Source organism: Lycium ferocissimum, chromosome 1 (genome assembly GCF_029784015.1).
Source record: "Lycium ferocissimum isolate CSIRO_LF1 chromosome 1, AGI_CSIRO_Lferr_CH_V1, whole genome shotgun sequence".
NCBI lineage: Eukaryota > Viridiplantae > Streptophyta > Magnoliopsida > Solanales > Solanaceae > Lycium > Lycium ferocissimum.
The window spans coordinates 55,374,520-55,391,044 of record NC_081342.1 but is presented as its reverse complement, the minus strand read 5'-3'; the positions used below and the strand labels follow the sequence as shown (position 1 = coordinate 55,391,044).

General features: G+C 40.1%; 1 non-coding gene across 1 annotated transcript; it reads left to right on the top strand.

Annotated features, from left to right (window-relative positions):
- The first annotated feature begins 11,461 nt into the window (after positions 1 to 11,461).
- On the top strand, positions 11,462 to 11,568 carry LOC132031624 (small nucleolar RNA R71). The gene has a single exon (XR_009408319.1). It is a non-coding gene; the product is annotated as a small nucleolar RNA R71 (small nucleolar RNA).
- The last annotated feature ends 4,957 nt before the right edge of the window (positions 11,569 to 16,525 follow it).

Below are 16,525 nucleotides of genomic sequence, written 5' to 3'. Positions count from 1 at the left end.
CAATAAAAATAAAACCCCTCAGGAAAAGACCTCTGGCAAAGAAAAGCCGAGGGGGTTTCTAAACACATATATACATTACAATGAAATCAAGTAGCCCCAACCCTAACTGAAAATTCAGGCATTGTCCCAAGGCATGTGAATAAGGAAAACAGAGGGTTAGGACTACCTAAGGGGCTCTAGAGCGCGGCGCTCATCGAGGGTAGCCACCTCGTCGGCGGGCAAGTCTTTGGATCGGTGGCAGGAGCTAATGGTGCCGCTAGGGCTGCGAATGACTCCGTGACGAGCGAGGTCCTCATCGGACCGTAGTAGTTGCCTCGCCAGTACCACGATGCGGGACACCGTCTGCTCAATAGGAGGAGCTATGCTGGTAAATGCCCTCGTGAAATGGTAGTCAACACGGGACTGCCGTGTGGCACTCTTCAACTGGCATTCCTCCAATTCACTCAGATCTAACCCCTCACCATCATCCCCAGATCTCGGCTTTTTGCCTCCATCTTGGGCTGGGGGATTCTCTCTTGTCGTGCGCACTACTAGCACCAATGATGCCAAATATGTCGGCATTATTGATTGAGAGGGTCTCGTCACTCTCCCCTCCTTCACTAGCCGCGAGGACCTCGTTCTTCAACTGCGCAATATCTTTCTTCATCGTCCTCATATCAACCACGGACGACACCTTCTCCAACTCGAGCACTCTCCTCTGAATACCATCAATTCGGGAATAAATCGATGATGATAGATTGTCAGAATGGCTCAACCTCTTCCGAAATGCTCGTGCTATTACCCTTTCCAACTCCTCAAGTAAGCTAGCAATCTGTCTGTCAGTTCTACCCGCCTTCACATAGGAGTCGTGGAAGTTTTTCCTATTAAATGGAATAATGACACCCCACTGAAGTGCTTAGATGCGAGGGTTTGAGCTATGCCGATCGAACAATAGTGGTATCTAGCGCAGAAGAGGGCGAGATAGCTCGGGGGAAGCAAATGGCTAGACCTGATGAGGATTTGGGAACATCTGTGGTGGCTAGTGCTGCCATGGTGGAAGTCTCGAGATCCTCACGGGTCTCCTCAAGTGTAGTGCCTTCCTCAATATTTTGGTCAGACTCAGTTTGCACATATGCTAGTGCCGCCGCGAAGACCCGGGGCCGCGATGCGAACTTTGACATCTAGGTCCTTTTGCTCAACGGTTAGGCTATAGAAATGCTTCGCCTCAATTTTGTGGTCCCAATAGGAGAAGCTCTGAACCTCCGCCTTTAAACAAAGACCCGTAATCAGACATGGGATTATCAAAGAAAGCCCAGACTGGGTAACTCGTATACGAATCTTATCTGCGATCAACTTGCTATATCATTTGCGTGAAAAATAATAGAGGCCACCAAAATTGCCCTGCCAATGGTAAGCTGATTGTGGGCCTAAGTAGGGAAGATTCTATTTATCAAAGCTCTCCATCAAAACTTGGCCTCAATAGAAAGATTTGTCTTTTTGATAGGCGCACTGGAGTAGGTATGCCACCTGGGGGTATCTCGTGTAATCCCCGAAGCTACCCATGGTAACTCATTCAATTGAACGGGTATGTTTCCCCCTATTCTTTAGTCCAATTCATCAGTATTTGCTGGCGGCTCATAGTCATCCCTGAAGTAATAACGGTTGATAGCCTTGCCGGAGATGTTAATCCAATCCTAACCGTTACTTTCTAAAGACGTATTATAGTCTTAGCCTGTTGGACTAGCCTGTACTGATTGTTTAGCTCTGTCGCATAATTAGCATAAAACTCCCGCATAATGACCGGGCCGTATATGCCATGTGGGTGGCTAACGAAACCCTATCCATGGTGATAAATTACGACCTGAATGTTTGGAAAGTGGTCCACCCCATCAAAACTGATCCGCCTCTCCTCATAAATGCTCCGGTGGAACCCCTTTCCTCTTTCCTTAGGCTCTAGCCCTTTCTCGTAGATTTCTTTCGACCCCTGCACCGAGAACCGAACAACATTCTTAGACCTTTCCTTCATTCTATTTTCATTTTGCCTTGCAGCTTCCTCAGAATCAGACTCCTCCGGCCTGTTGCTTGCCTCCTCCTGAGTTAACAGTTTCGAAGAGCTAGAGGGCAGCTTTCCTTGTCGTTGGAGTTGGTGTTATTTTTGATGAATTCCCTTCTTCAGACTGGGGTTGGCCAGAGTTTAGGCCTTTATTTGCTGCCTTGGGAGTTTGGCTAGAGGGGAACGATCCTCGTCATCTGAAGAGTCAGGGGACTGGTCACGAAGTCTTGATCTGATTTATGGCTGCCCTCGTCCCCTGCCCTGACCTGTGGCTTGGGCACGACCTCTTCTAACTGTGTTGTTCGGTGCCATGCATGTGGAGTATAAATTAGTATATACACTCAATAAAGGAAAGACAAAAATATATTATTACAAGTAAAAGAATTTTTTTTTAAAGTTTTTTTTTTTCTTTCTAAAGTACGGACCATTAAAGAATTACGGTCCGTAAAAGCTACCATAGATTTGGAACACTGTATGACAATGATATTTTACGGTGAAGCTTTACGGTCCGTAAAATCCATCGTAAATAGGGTACAAAAACTTGAAACCTGAGGAATCTATTCTACGATATAAGCTACGATCCGTAAAATTTTTACGGTCCGTAAGTTGCGTCGTAGAATAGGAATAGTGAGTTTGTCATATAGAAGAACATTTTACGACACAGATTTACGATCCGTAAAAGTTTTACGGTCCGTCAATCTGCTCGTAAAATCCTCTCTATATGACAATGCCCAAATTTTGTCCCAAGTTTGAAAACCAACTTTCTTCATTGCCAAATTGTTCAAATATCATTCGGGCATTTAATCGAACTATTAGTGGGCATAACGAATTATAACTTCAAAATTTGAAATCGACAATTCAAATGCCCACCGACTCGATGGAGGGTTCGATTACTCGTCCCCCATGAGTCCAATATCAACAATCATGCCAATACCCTACCATTAACTAAATTTTCAACCCTACACATCATACTACACATGCATAGACCTTGCACGTACAAGTCATTGGGAGACAACAGAGGTTAACTTCCTACCTTTATGTTGTACCACTTATGAAAATAGATTGCACAACATAAACATACTTGTAATATGATGATGCGAGTACAATATGGTAGTAAAAATGACAACTGAGACGTGAGCGGCTAGGGACATGTGAGGAGAAAGAAGTTGTTGTGAATGATAAGGGAATGGAGTGTTACACCCCGTAGTTTCGTACGTGAAAATTTATAAGTGTTGGACGCTCTAAGTATGGATACTGGAGTTCCCTTCAAGGATGTATGATATTATACAAAGTAATCCTATGGTCATGAAGGTTTACATTCATATAATAAGCTACGGGAAACTCCGGGACCAAGCAAATCGAAGAAAATAAATTTGTCAAAAATTTGGAAAAAGTTGACAGAATTTTGGACAGAATTTTAGGTCAACTTTGGAGGGGTATATCTGCTAGTATATTGAGAGTTTTAAAGTGTTTCAAAAGCCTAAAATAAAGTTCGTCGAGTCTAGTTTCCAACGCAGCAAATCTCTTGTCGATACGATATCGGAGTAACGAATTATGGACGTTACAAGTTCAGCCGACCGAGTTAAACGCGGTCTACAAGAATCGCGCTACACCCGACCTCGCTACGATGTAACCACACTTATAAATACCCCTCTAACCCATTAATTTTCATATATTTTATCATTTTCTCATTCTCCACTCTTCTAGAGAACTCTTGAGAGTTCTACAACTTTCCATAACCCTCCATAATTTTCTATAATTCTCCCTAATCTTCCATAATACTCCATAACCTTTCCAAATCATCAAGAGAGAATATTAACATCAAAACCTCAAGGAAAATTTATGGAAGATAATTGTTCTTGTTTCATCTTAAGGTGGTGTTGAACTTGATCTTGGAAAGGGTGAATAAAGTGAAGTCTTTTTACTATAAGGTATGTTCTTGCTATTATTTACATGATTAAGATGATATAAAGGTTTAACAATTCTTGGAAAGGAAAGAATCATAGGAGAAAATCATAAAGAGTTGAATTAAAGTTGATGGCCATGAGGTGAGTTTGAAAGAGAATTTTGGATTAATTTGAGACTAAATTGAATATAATTCTTTGATTATGGTATTATGGATGTTATGGTTGGTTTGAATGTTGGAGGAACATCGTGTGGGATGTTTTATGGAATATATTGGTATTGATATGGTTGTTGATGTTGTTGGTATTGTTGGGGAGTTGTTTTGGTATTTGGAGGAGGTAAGGAATATAGGAGATGATCTTGTCGAAATTTTGCATTCTAGAAAGATTTATTTGAAAGACTAAGACAAGCGTATAAAGGTGAGTTTAACAATAGTATAAATTTTCTTGAATATAGATTTACGAGCACGGGAGGACAAAGCGTAGTTAAAGTTAAGATGGCGACCAAAAAAAAAAAAAAAAAAAGGTATGTTAAGGCTAGTCCCTTTCTTTCAAAGGTATGATTCCTATGTTATGATTCTATAAATGTTTCCATAACCGCTTTGTTTTCAAAAGCTAGAAGTTTATGACTCTTAAATATTCTTATGATGTTAAATGAAATATGTTCTATGATGATTGTGACAATGATTTACGATTCTCCTCTAGCAACTCCGAAGCTATGATTTGAGAGCATTATGAGATTATTGAGCCATTCCATGAATCCCTTGATTTTACTTATTGTTGATGGTCTCACCTCATGTTACTCGTTCCTTCAAGGTGAGATATAGCGAAGATAATGATTCTATTTCCAGTGCTGTCTAAGTTCATAATTCTTGAGACTCCCGTGACATTATCGATTTCATCTTACGATGGTTGATTCTTCAAGGAATGATATAGTGACAATGATAATGCTATTGATGATGTTGATTTCATTTATGTATTTTTATGTGTGTGAATGTGTGCATGCATTGCATCCCACCGATCGGTCGGGGGATAATACCGCGCCTACGTGTCCGCAAGATAATACCGCGCCATACATGGACGGGCAAGATAATACCGTGCTTATATGGCCGGGCAAGATAATACCGCACCTATATGGCCGGGCAAGATAACACCGCACCTATATAGCCGGGCAAGACAACACCGTGCCTTAATGGCCGGGCAAGATGCTATATATATTACCGTGCCTTAATGGCCGGGCAAGATGCTATATATATTACGCGCCTATATGGCCGGGCAAGATAACACCGAGTCCCGAAAGGAGATTGGCACCGAGATAGTACGTATGTATGTATAGCAAGTGTATGTGAATGCATATGTATCTATGGATGTGTATGAAATATTTTCCTCGTGCAGAGTAGTTTACATAACAGAGATCTTAAGAGGAATACAAGGTATAATTACTTATTTTATCTTATGTCATCTTCATTCTGATATCACACTACTATTCATGCCTTACATACTCAGTACATTGCTCGTACTGACGTCCCTTCTTGTAGACGATGCGTTCATGCCCGCAGGTGTAGATAGACGAGACGAGAATCTTTCATCGTAGGCTGCTTTCAGGTATTGGTCTCGAGTGGTGGCTCCACTTCTTCCTGGAGCATTGTCAAGTCTGAGTCTCTCTATATATAAATTGTATTAAAAGTACGTCGGGGGGCCCCGTCCTACTTGTATACTTCACCATGTTCATAGAGGCTGCAGATAGTTCATGCGTACCTTAGTCATAGTGTGACAAAGAGTAATGTCGGCATCACAGGTCTATTGTACATTTACTTATGCATGATATTATGTTCATATTAGCTCTGATCTTATTGTTTCCATTTGAGACATGAAGGATGTAAGTTATAAGTTGGTTCGCTCGATTTTCGTAAGGTGCCGGGTGCCAATCATGCCTTACCAAGGGTGGGGTGTGACATGGAGTAGGTTTTAATTAGGGTAATTTAATAGTGGGAGTTAATTATGGGTTATAGGAATGGTTATAGATAAGAGGTGGAGTTATTTTAGGGACTAGAATTTGAGTGGGAGAGGGAAAGTTGTGTTGTGGGATGGAATTTGAAAGGAAGGGTTATTTAAAGCCTAGCCGCAATGGATGGAATTTGTGGGATTGGAATGGTTGTATTTTTTATTTTAAACTTACTTGGATTTATTTACGTGGACACTGGCAGATTTACCCCACGTTCCATTTACGGTCCGTAATTTTTTTATAGGCCGTAAATTCTGGCGTAAAACTGCAACTGTGTTTGGTTTAGACTATCCCTTATTTAAGCTTCCATTTACGAACCGCAAAAATTTGATGGTCTGTAAATTCTATCATAAATCAAGAACAAGAAGCTCAATTTTCTTTCCCACAATCTACGCTTCCATCTATGGTCTGTAAAATTTTTACGAGCTGTAGCTTCTGGCGTAGATTGATTCCAGGCATTTCTATAGTTTTATTCACTTCAGTCAATCCCCAACCTTTGTGAATCCTAGCACACAACAAAATATCAAAACAATCTAAAAATAAAAATTTGCAAAATGTAAACATGGGTTGCCTCACACGAAGCGCTTGGTTTAACGTCGCGCCACAACAATGTTACCACTCTATTCTGGATCAGGAGTGTAACCATGCTTGAACCAATGTCTGTCCATAATGTGGTCACCATCAATACACCAATGGTAGTGCTTCACCCTCTGGCCATTAACCCGAAATGTTTGAGCCCCATCCATGGTCTTTCACTCCATTAAGCTTTTGGGCAAAACACTTACCAATTCGAAGGGTCCGGACCATCTAGCTTTTAACTTGCCCGAAAGGAGCTTCAACCTCGAGTTATACAAAGAAGACATAATCACCCTTCTGAAAGTCCCGCTTGAGAATCTTCTGGTTGTGATAGTGTTTTATCCTTTCTTTATATAAAGCTGCACTCTCATAGGTGTGGTACTGGAACTCATCCATCTCATTGAGTTGAAACAACTGAAGTTTAGTTGCTTCTTCCCAATCCATATTCAGCTTCTTCAGCGCCCACATGGCCTTATGCTTAAGTTCGACTGGCAAATGACATGCCTTGCCGAAAACCGGGAAGCCTCGAAAGGGAAAGTCCCAATGTGAGTCTTCAGGTATGACACCGATAAGCCCAGCAGCATTATTAAGCGTGACCGCCGTTCCTATTTGCATTGACCGTCTTGGCTAAAATACTCTTAATCTCCCTATTAGAAACTTCCACCTGGCCACTCGTCTAAGGATGATAAGGGGTTTCCACCCTATGCTACACACCATACTTTTCCATCAGACCCGCAAAGGCTCTATTGCAAAATTGTGAACCACCATCGCTGATGATTGCCCTTAGAGTACCGAAATGAGTAAAGATGTTTTTCTTCAGGAACCCCATTACACTCTTGGCTTCATTGTTGGGTAAAGCCACTGCTTCTTCCCATTTTGACATGTAATCTACAGCCACCAAGATGTACTTCATACCACAAGATCTCACAAAGGGACCCATAAAATCAATCCCCCAAACATCGAACAGTTCGACCTCCATCACAAAATTCATAGGCATCTCCTGCCTCCTGCCAATAGTACCTTGCCGTTGGCATTGATCACATGATCGTACCAACAAGTTTGCATCATGGAAAAGAATGGGCCCATAATACCCACATTCAAGAACCTCTGCTGCAGTCTTGGTTCCACCATGATGACCTCCAATAGGAGAGTCATCGCAAGCTTTCAAAATCTCCATCACCTCAGACTCTGGCACACAATGCCGAGTGATGTTATCAACACATATCCGGAATAAGTATGGCTCGTCCTAGTAGTAGTGACGAGAATCTCTTAAGAACTTCTTCTTCTGGTACACCTTGATTTCATCTGGAATAATGCATGTCATAAAAAAGTTGGCGATATCTCACTGATATCATGGTGCCACCTCGAATGACACTGCTAGAACCCTCTCATCTGGGAAGGTGTCATCTATATCAAGCTCTTCCGAAGTTCCCCAGCTTCTTCAAGCCGTGAGAGATGGTCTGCACACCTGGTTTTCAGACCCCTTTCGATCGTTCACCTCAAAATTAAATTCTTGCAACAATAGGACCCATCTAATCAACCGCGGTTTGCCGCGCATCGTATACCAACTGGTACTGATCGCATAAACAACCACTTTGGACCCCAGTAGATAGGCTCGAAACTTCTCAAAAGCATATATTATAGCAAATAGCTCTTGCTCAGTCACAGTGTAGTTCATCTGCGCCTTATTGAGCGTTTTGTTGGCATAGTAAATCGGGTGCATGATCTTATTATGCCTCTGACCAAGCACAATACCAATAGCAAAACCGCTCGCATCACGGCTAACTCAAATGGCAACGACCCGATCAGAGATACAATAGAGCGAAGGTCGTCTCCTTCAACACATCAAATGCGTTGTGGCACTTTTCATTAAACTCGAACTTAGCCTTTTTTTACAAGAAGCTTGCACATGGGATTCACTATGTTGGGGAAGTCTTTAATAAAGCGCCGATAGAACCCAGAATGCCCCAAGAAACTTCGACCTCCTTTCACTGAGATGGGTGGAGGAAGCTATGTAATCACATCTATTTTGGCTTGATCAAGCTTAGTCCCTTTTTCAGAGATTTTATGATTGAGGACGATCCCTTCCTTCACCATGAAGTGACACTTCTCCCAATTTAGAACAAGATTAGTCTCCTCACATCTCTTCAGCACTCGACCCATATGGTCAAGACATTCATCAAAAGAATCACCTACTACAGAGAAATCATCCATGAATACCTCCAAGAGGTCCTCAACAATATCTGAAAAGATCAACATCATACACCTCTGAAATATAACCGGTACATTGCAAAGACCAAAAAGCATCCTGCTGAAAGCAAAAGTCCCATAAGGACAAGTGAAAGTCATCTTCTCCTAGTTTTCAAGAGCAATATTAATTTGGTTATAGCTAGAATACCAATCTAAAAAGCAATAGTAAAACCTTCCAGCCAACCGATCAAGCATCTGATTAATAAAAGTCATGGAGAAATGGTCCTTGCAAGCAGCAGAGTTCAGCTTCTGATAATCCATGCAAACACGCCACCCAGTAACAGTCCGAGTCAGAATCAACTCATTTTTAGCATTAGGCACCACTGTGATGCCTCATTTCTTCGGAACACATTGTACTGGGCTCACCCACTTGCTGTCTCTAATAGGATATATAACTCCAGCATCTAACCATTTAATGATCTCTTTCTTCACCACCTCTTACATAGGTGGATTCAACCTCCTCTGGTGTTCAACACTTGGCGAACTATCTTCCTCAAGCTGGATTTTGTGCTCGCATATACCCGAAGGAATTCCCCGAATGTCTACAATCGTCCAACCAATAGCACGCCTGTATTCACGCAATATCTCCAATAACCTTTTTTTCTGCTCTTCATTAAGCAATGCAATCGCAATCACTGGCAAACTGTTGTTCGGGCCAAGAAACTCGTACCTCGGTTGCGAAGGAAGGCTCGCTTAAGCTCAAGCTTAGGCGGCTCAACAATGGATGGATTTGTTGGAGGAGTCGTTCTATGCTCAAGCTCAAGATCTAACTTCTTTGGTTGGCACGAGTAAGAACCTAACCCCATCAATGAGTTAACAGTCTCCACATAACCTTCCATTTCATCAGCATCAAAGTTTACCAGAGTGGAAGCAAGAGCTTCGCCCAAACATTCCTCTTCCATTTTGAATTCAATAGCTTCATTGATAACATCAATAACCAAAATGATTTTGTAAGCACTCGGCAACTTCATCTCCCTACTAGCTTGGAAAGTAACTTCCTCATCATTGACTCAGAATTTGATTTCATTTTTTTCAGAATCCATAAGAGCCCTTCCCCTAGTAAGAAAAGGTCTCCCAAAATAATAGGAATCTCTTGATCAACAGCACAATCAAGAATCACAAAGTCAGCAGGTAGAAGAAAGTCACCAACCCAAACTAGTACATCATCTACAACTCCAATCAGCCTCTTAATAGATCTATTAGCCATTTGTAGTCACATCGTAGTAGGTGTAGGCATCCCCAACCCTAACTTCTTGTATATAGAAAGCGACATTAGATTGATGCTAGCCCCATTATCACATAGAGCATGAGCAAAGTCATGGTGGCCGACAGAACATGGAATAGTAAAGGGCCCTGAATCTTTCTTTTTCTGAACCGCCGTTGTAGATAATATGGAACTAACAAGGTGAGTCACATTCATAGTTTTGTGCTTCTTAGACCTTTTCTTTGTCAGCAAATCTTTCAAATACTTTGCAAATCTGGGAATCTCCTTGATAACATCCAGAAATGGAATGTTTATCATTAACTGCTTCAGTTAATCATAGAATCTCTGACACTTAGCATCTTCCATCTTCTTCACTAACCTTTGAGGAAAGGGAGGTGTAGAATTAAAAAGCTGGGTCAAAGGTCAAAGAGCCCCTTTAATAGTTTGCTTTCTAGTTTCACTGGTCTCAGTCTTCTTCGAACTTTCTGGAATACTAGTAACCTTCTCGACACTAGGAATCTCTGTCGGAACCTCTTCAATAATAGTTGGCACATCAGATTGTACCTATTCCTATTCAACAATAGGCTCAAGATCAATCACCTTCTTTTCCGTACTCTGGAGTATTTTACCATTCTGAGTACTAATAGTATATACACGATCTACACCACCTCCCCCATTCTTTAGATTTAGAATAGTATCACTTGGTAGTCCTCTTTTCTGTGGAGGGTGTTGTTCTCTAGAAATATCCCTCATATGCGATTCGAGCTTCTGAATGGAAGCAGCGTGAGATCCCATAGTTTCAGTCAGCCCCTTCAATGTTCTATCTGCTTTGTCTTTGTTGGCTAGCACCTTCTCAAGAATGCTCTCCAACTTAGAGCTCCTTTGCTTATTCAACTGACCTTTTGGTGGAATATAGGGATTGGAGCTCCTATTTCCAAAGTTATTATTATTGTTGTAGTTTTCCCGGTTCGAGCCTCCATAGTTGTTGTTGTAATTACCCTGTCCCTTTTGAGGTCTCCATTGATTCTGATAGCCTTCCTAGTAGTTCTCTCTTAGGTAACGCCCTTGAGAGTTATTAACATAGTTAGCATCTTCATAATGCATAGGAGGCCCCTCTTGATATGGACCCTTTTGAACTTGGTACATGCCCTTGGGCATTCCCAGAACTTCTTCAACAACATTAACTTTCTTCGCTTTTTTTTCATCAAGTCTCTTGGTCAGTAAAGAAATATTGGTTGCTATCTGAGCTAGATTCTGCTGAGTCTCTTGATTCTCCTTCACAATGTTATGGATCATTGGAGCTCCATAGGTTAAACTATCAGTACCACCCGAATGCCATGCTTGATTGTGAGTAGTGAGCTTATCAAGCAACTGAGTGATTCAGGCATAAGTCTTGTCCATAAAACACCCACCAGCTGCATTGTTTTCTACTGCTTGTGTCAATAGATCTAACCCTTTGTAGAACTTCTCCATCTAAAATGTTATCCGAAAAACCATGATTCAGAGACTTCTGCAAATATTCCTTGAATCTGTCCCAAGCTTCAAATAGTTGTTCCCCCGAAAGTTGTTTAAAATTATATATCTTGTCACGAATTTTAGCTTTATTGTTTAACGGAAACTACTTCTTAAGAAAAAGAGCAACAAGCTCGCCCCACGTATAAATAGTGTTGTGGGGCAGCTTCTCAAACTAAACTCTTGCTTCACCGGCTGAAGAGTATTTGAAAACTCTTAGTCGAATAGCATCATCTGGAATAGCATTCTGCATATGTTGGGCACACACACCCATAAAGTTCTTCAAATGTTGGTGAGGGTCATCATCGGTAGAGTTCCGAAAATATCCCTCAAGTTTGAGCAGTTGGTAGATAGTTGAGTGAATCTTGTAGTTTGTAGCATTTATCCTCGGTGGAACAATAGCATATGCATATTCCACCTCCTCTAACATATCCGTAAAAACATTCTCAACCTCCACTTCCACTAGTGGGACTTGCACTTGCACATTCCTATTACCACCTGCTCCACGTCCTCCTCTGCTGTTCATGATCATCACAGTAAATAGCAGACAAGGTGTGATGGAATAGAAAATGTCCTTAAGTAACGCACAAACTCTTTAGTAATTTGAAAACCATATTCCCCGACAACGGCGCCAAAATTTGATATGCTCAAATTACACTTATTAAATGATGTAAAGTGGACGATGTCAAATATAGTAGCCCAACAAGGTTAGGGTCGAATCCCACAGGGAATATGGTGTGAAAAGGTTACTAAAGTTGTATAATATTTTCTTGCGGTCTAGTTTCGTATTCTGTTGAGTTTGTAGAGAATTGGTTGTTTATTAACTAATTGCTTTGATTAGAATGAATATGATTAAAAAAACCAAGGTTGTGTCCCCCTTTATATAAAGTGTATGCAATGGTAATTGATCTTGATATACTTTTAATGGATCGTTGTATGAATGCACTTAACCTCTAATTGAATCCCTAATATTATCCAATAGTTAAGGACTATTTCTCTTCATAATGAAGCATGAAGAACAAAGTAATAAAGAATTCATATTGCTTACTATTGATTAAAAGAAGATGAAAGTAATTGTAATTGTCTTGTCTTGTTCTCCGAAAAGCTTCAAAAACTATAAAGTAGTTAATGCTAGAAGAATAGTACTGAAATCTGACCAAGAATATTTTACAAAACCCCTGCATCAGGTATTTATAATGGTCCAAGTTATGGAAAATAAGTTGACAAAAGTGCCCCCGTTGGATCAACATACGGACCGTAAATATTATACGGTCCGCAAAATCTTCAACTCTTGACCGTAAAATCTCATGCTGCTGCCCAGATCTACGCTCCACTTTGACGGATCGTAAATATTTTACGGTCCGTAGAACTGGACCGTAAATTCTTCCTTCAGTTTGGGACTTCCTGTAGCTGATCTACGGTTCGTACTTTCTACCGTGAATTTTCTCTTGACATAGTAGCTCTCTGTCACTGATCTATGGTGGAATTAACAGCCCGTAAATAATATACGGTCCGTCTTTTTGCTCCATAAATTCACAGCTTCAGTTAATTCTATTTTTGCACATCTTTTTAAGCTCTTTTCACGACTTTCACCATAAATAACTGCAACATAACAAAAACAAATCAAAAGACCCAAACATGCTTGAAAAACAAGTAAAACTCGCCGTCAAAAAGCATTAAATATGCCAAAATTACACGGCATATCAGCGGGATCGCGGAGGCGAGATTTCCTTTGCCCCAAGAAAATCGCTGAATCAAAAGCCTTATTTCATTTCCCAACTTCGAATCATTTATCCCATTCACCAAAAAATCTAATCCAATGGAGTACTGTGGGCGATTTCTAAAAAAGTATTGGGGAAACCATCTTGTGGTAAGTTCTTATGCCTTATTCTAGTATTTAATCATGCTTAAGTAGTATCCATGAAGGTTAATGAACTATGTGGAGATAGGTTTGTGGAAACCTAGACTATTGATTTTAAACCCTTTTGATGTAATTGAGTATTGATTGATTTAATTATCATTTTCTACTATCTAATCATGGGGTAAATGGATTCTAGGCTTAAATTAAGGAATATGACTATCTAGACTTTGAGTAATATAATTTCTTCCTTAATTTTTGATTTTTCCCTAGAGGTTCGTTGGGGGTATTTTGGGTAACTTTCACACCCGATTCTTTTTCCAAATAGCTGAATATTCTATGATCACTTACTTACTTAGAATTGATAATTGTTAGATTTCGATCGTTCTGAAGTGCATAGAAATGTGAAGGCCTAGGTGGAGTAGTTAGTGGCACTAGTTCGACAATTGAGGTTGGTTACTTCTTACTTTAGTTAAACTTCGATTAGTGAATAGTATGTATTCATAGAATTGACGGGAGAAAGCATGTTAGGTCTTCAGACATGATGTTGGGATAGATATAAAAGTAGGTTGGTATGACTTCTGATTATGTGGGCTTGTTGCCTTTATTTTACACATTGTTGACATGTGGTGTATGTGTTTACTTGATCGGAGTGCTGTGATGTGATCGATTCATTATGGTGATTGAAACTCTATGTTGATTCCATTTCCAGGGCTGTTGTGATTTATGCAAGTCTTGATGTGACTTATGGTGTTTGTGACCTTCATAGCATATTCATTGGCATTTATTGCATTTGATTTACCATTCTTGCATTCATACACTCAAACAAAATGGAAATGGTGTGGAAGTAATTTTATGAAAGAAGTGTGGAAATGATTTGATAAAATGAAGGTGAAATTAGTGTGATGAAATATGGAATCGGGTTGAGCGCCGCAACGGACATATATATATATATATATATATATATATATATATATATATAGAGAGAGAGAGAGAGAGAGAGAGAGTTATGGGATCGGAGTGCGCGCTGCACAAAGTACATGGACACCATGGGTCCCCTGCCGAGACGTCGATATTCCGTCCAAAGCATGTATATACAGAGTGAGTATTGGCCATTGCATTGCATGACGTCTATTTCATTGCATTGCATATATCATCATCACATTTTACATCGATTGACTGGATTGTTGGTTGTATTCGTGTTGTGGTTACTTTGAGGAGATATTGGGAGCTTGACAGACTTGTGTTTAGGTGCTTCACCTTAGGCAATGATTCGGTGGTGTGATGTTCTGCGACTTGAGTAGTTATTATGTGCCTATCTGTTTAACTTGTTAGTTATGTGCTTTATATATGTAAACTAATCTTAGTCGGTCTATGATGCTTACCGGTACGTGTGTGTACTGATACTAATCTTACTTCACTTTTCCCTGAGTGCAGATTTTGAGGCAGGACCTTCATCGAGACCCCGTTTCTAGCCTTGAGGCTATCTTGCCGAGATTCCAAGGGTAAGCCACCCTCCCGGCCTCGGATTCGTATCTCTATTGTCTACTATTCTATCCATTAGATAGTTTTCATTATGTTTCAGACTGATGTACTATTCCTAAACTTGGTTTTGATTAGTTGTTCTTGTACTAGTGACTTCACGTCCTTAGGTTGTATTTGAATTAGTATTTCCGCACTATTATTTATGTTATGACTTAGACTCTTATGATTGATCTTGTTGTTTATTTATTTTGTAAATTGGATAAGTAATGAAAATAAAGAGATGGGATGCCGACCGGGGGGATAGAGTGGGTGCCATCACGACTATGCTAGTTGGGCCATGACAGTTAGTAAGGGGGAAACGCTCTCGAATGCTCGTCCATATTTCTTCTGCTTCCTCTTTATGTGAAATCGTTGAGCGAAGCGTTGGTTCTATGGTGTTGTAAATCCACGACACCAATAGTTATTTTATAGGCCACCAATCTTCCAAGTTCGACGACTCTTCATCCGGCTTCTTGATTGTATCCTCGACGAAGCTGAACTTCTTTCTAGCTCTTAGGGCTGTCCTCATGGATCTAGCCCATTCTTCATAATTCTCATCCTTCAATTGGACTTGTGTCACAATTATCATTTGACGTAATGTCATAGGGATAGATTGTTTTTCTTTGGGTTTTGTTTTCTTCACCGGCGATTCCTTTGCCGTTATTGCCGGTTTCTTTTCCGTCACCTGCCATTGTTTTAGGGGTTTTATGTTCTTTCTACTGTGGCTCTGATACCATGTTAGAATCAAGGCAGGAACGAGGATTTGTGAGAAACAAGAATAATAGAATAATTCTTTCTGCTTTGTGTTCATCATAATGATCTCCTTATACACAAGTATAAGTCCTCCTTACCCTAGTCTAATAAGGTAACCCTATTCCAATAGAACTACATATCCTATATTACCATAATTACAATTTCACCATAACTAGACCAAAACTATTACAATTAGACTAGAACAGGTTTTCACCGACGTGATCGGACAAACTGGTCCGATCACCTCCGATCTCAATAAAAACAATTCAACAAATTAATTTATGAGATGAGAATTGCCTAAACACATACAAGAGTATCATAATCAATTCCTTCGACTAATGAGAGACGCCTATAACTGAAACAAGAGTATGGATAACGTAATACAGGAGTCCAACATTGAAAAACACAATAATAAGGAATTAAGGATTAATGGGTCTAACTATGATATATAATGTGACGAAATGGACTTTGGATATAGAAGTTTTCTACTTTGGCTTCTGAACTTGATTGTGGGTATAAAGGAATTGATACTCTTCAAAATTAGTTTTGTCACATTGGTATAGTGGTTAAGTTCAATAATAATAATAATAATAAGTGAAATTAACTCTATACACTGACTAACTATAGTCCAAGTATAAAAAAAACATGATAGATTAGAGATTACACAAAGTGGAAAAAGTAGTAAATTGGATGAATTGATGTGGTCCGCTTTAGATCTCTAACATGATTCTAGCGAAGTGTAGGAACTAAGCAGTAACCTCTTGAAAAAGTAGTCACTTTAGTACCCTCTTGAAAAAAGTAGTGTTCAACCACCTCAATTCTAATATTTGGTCATTTCTCTCATATGAAATCTCACTGATCGAATTGGGATTGGGAGAGCATATTTTCCTCTGCTGATATACAAGTT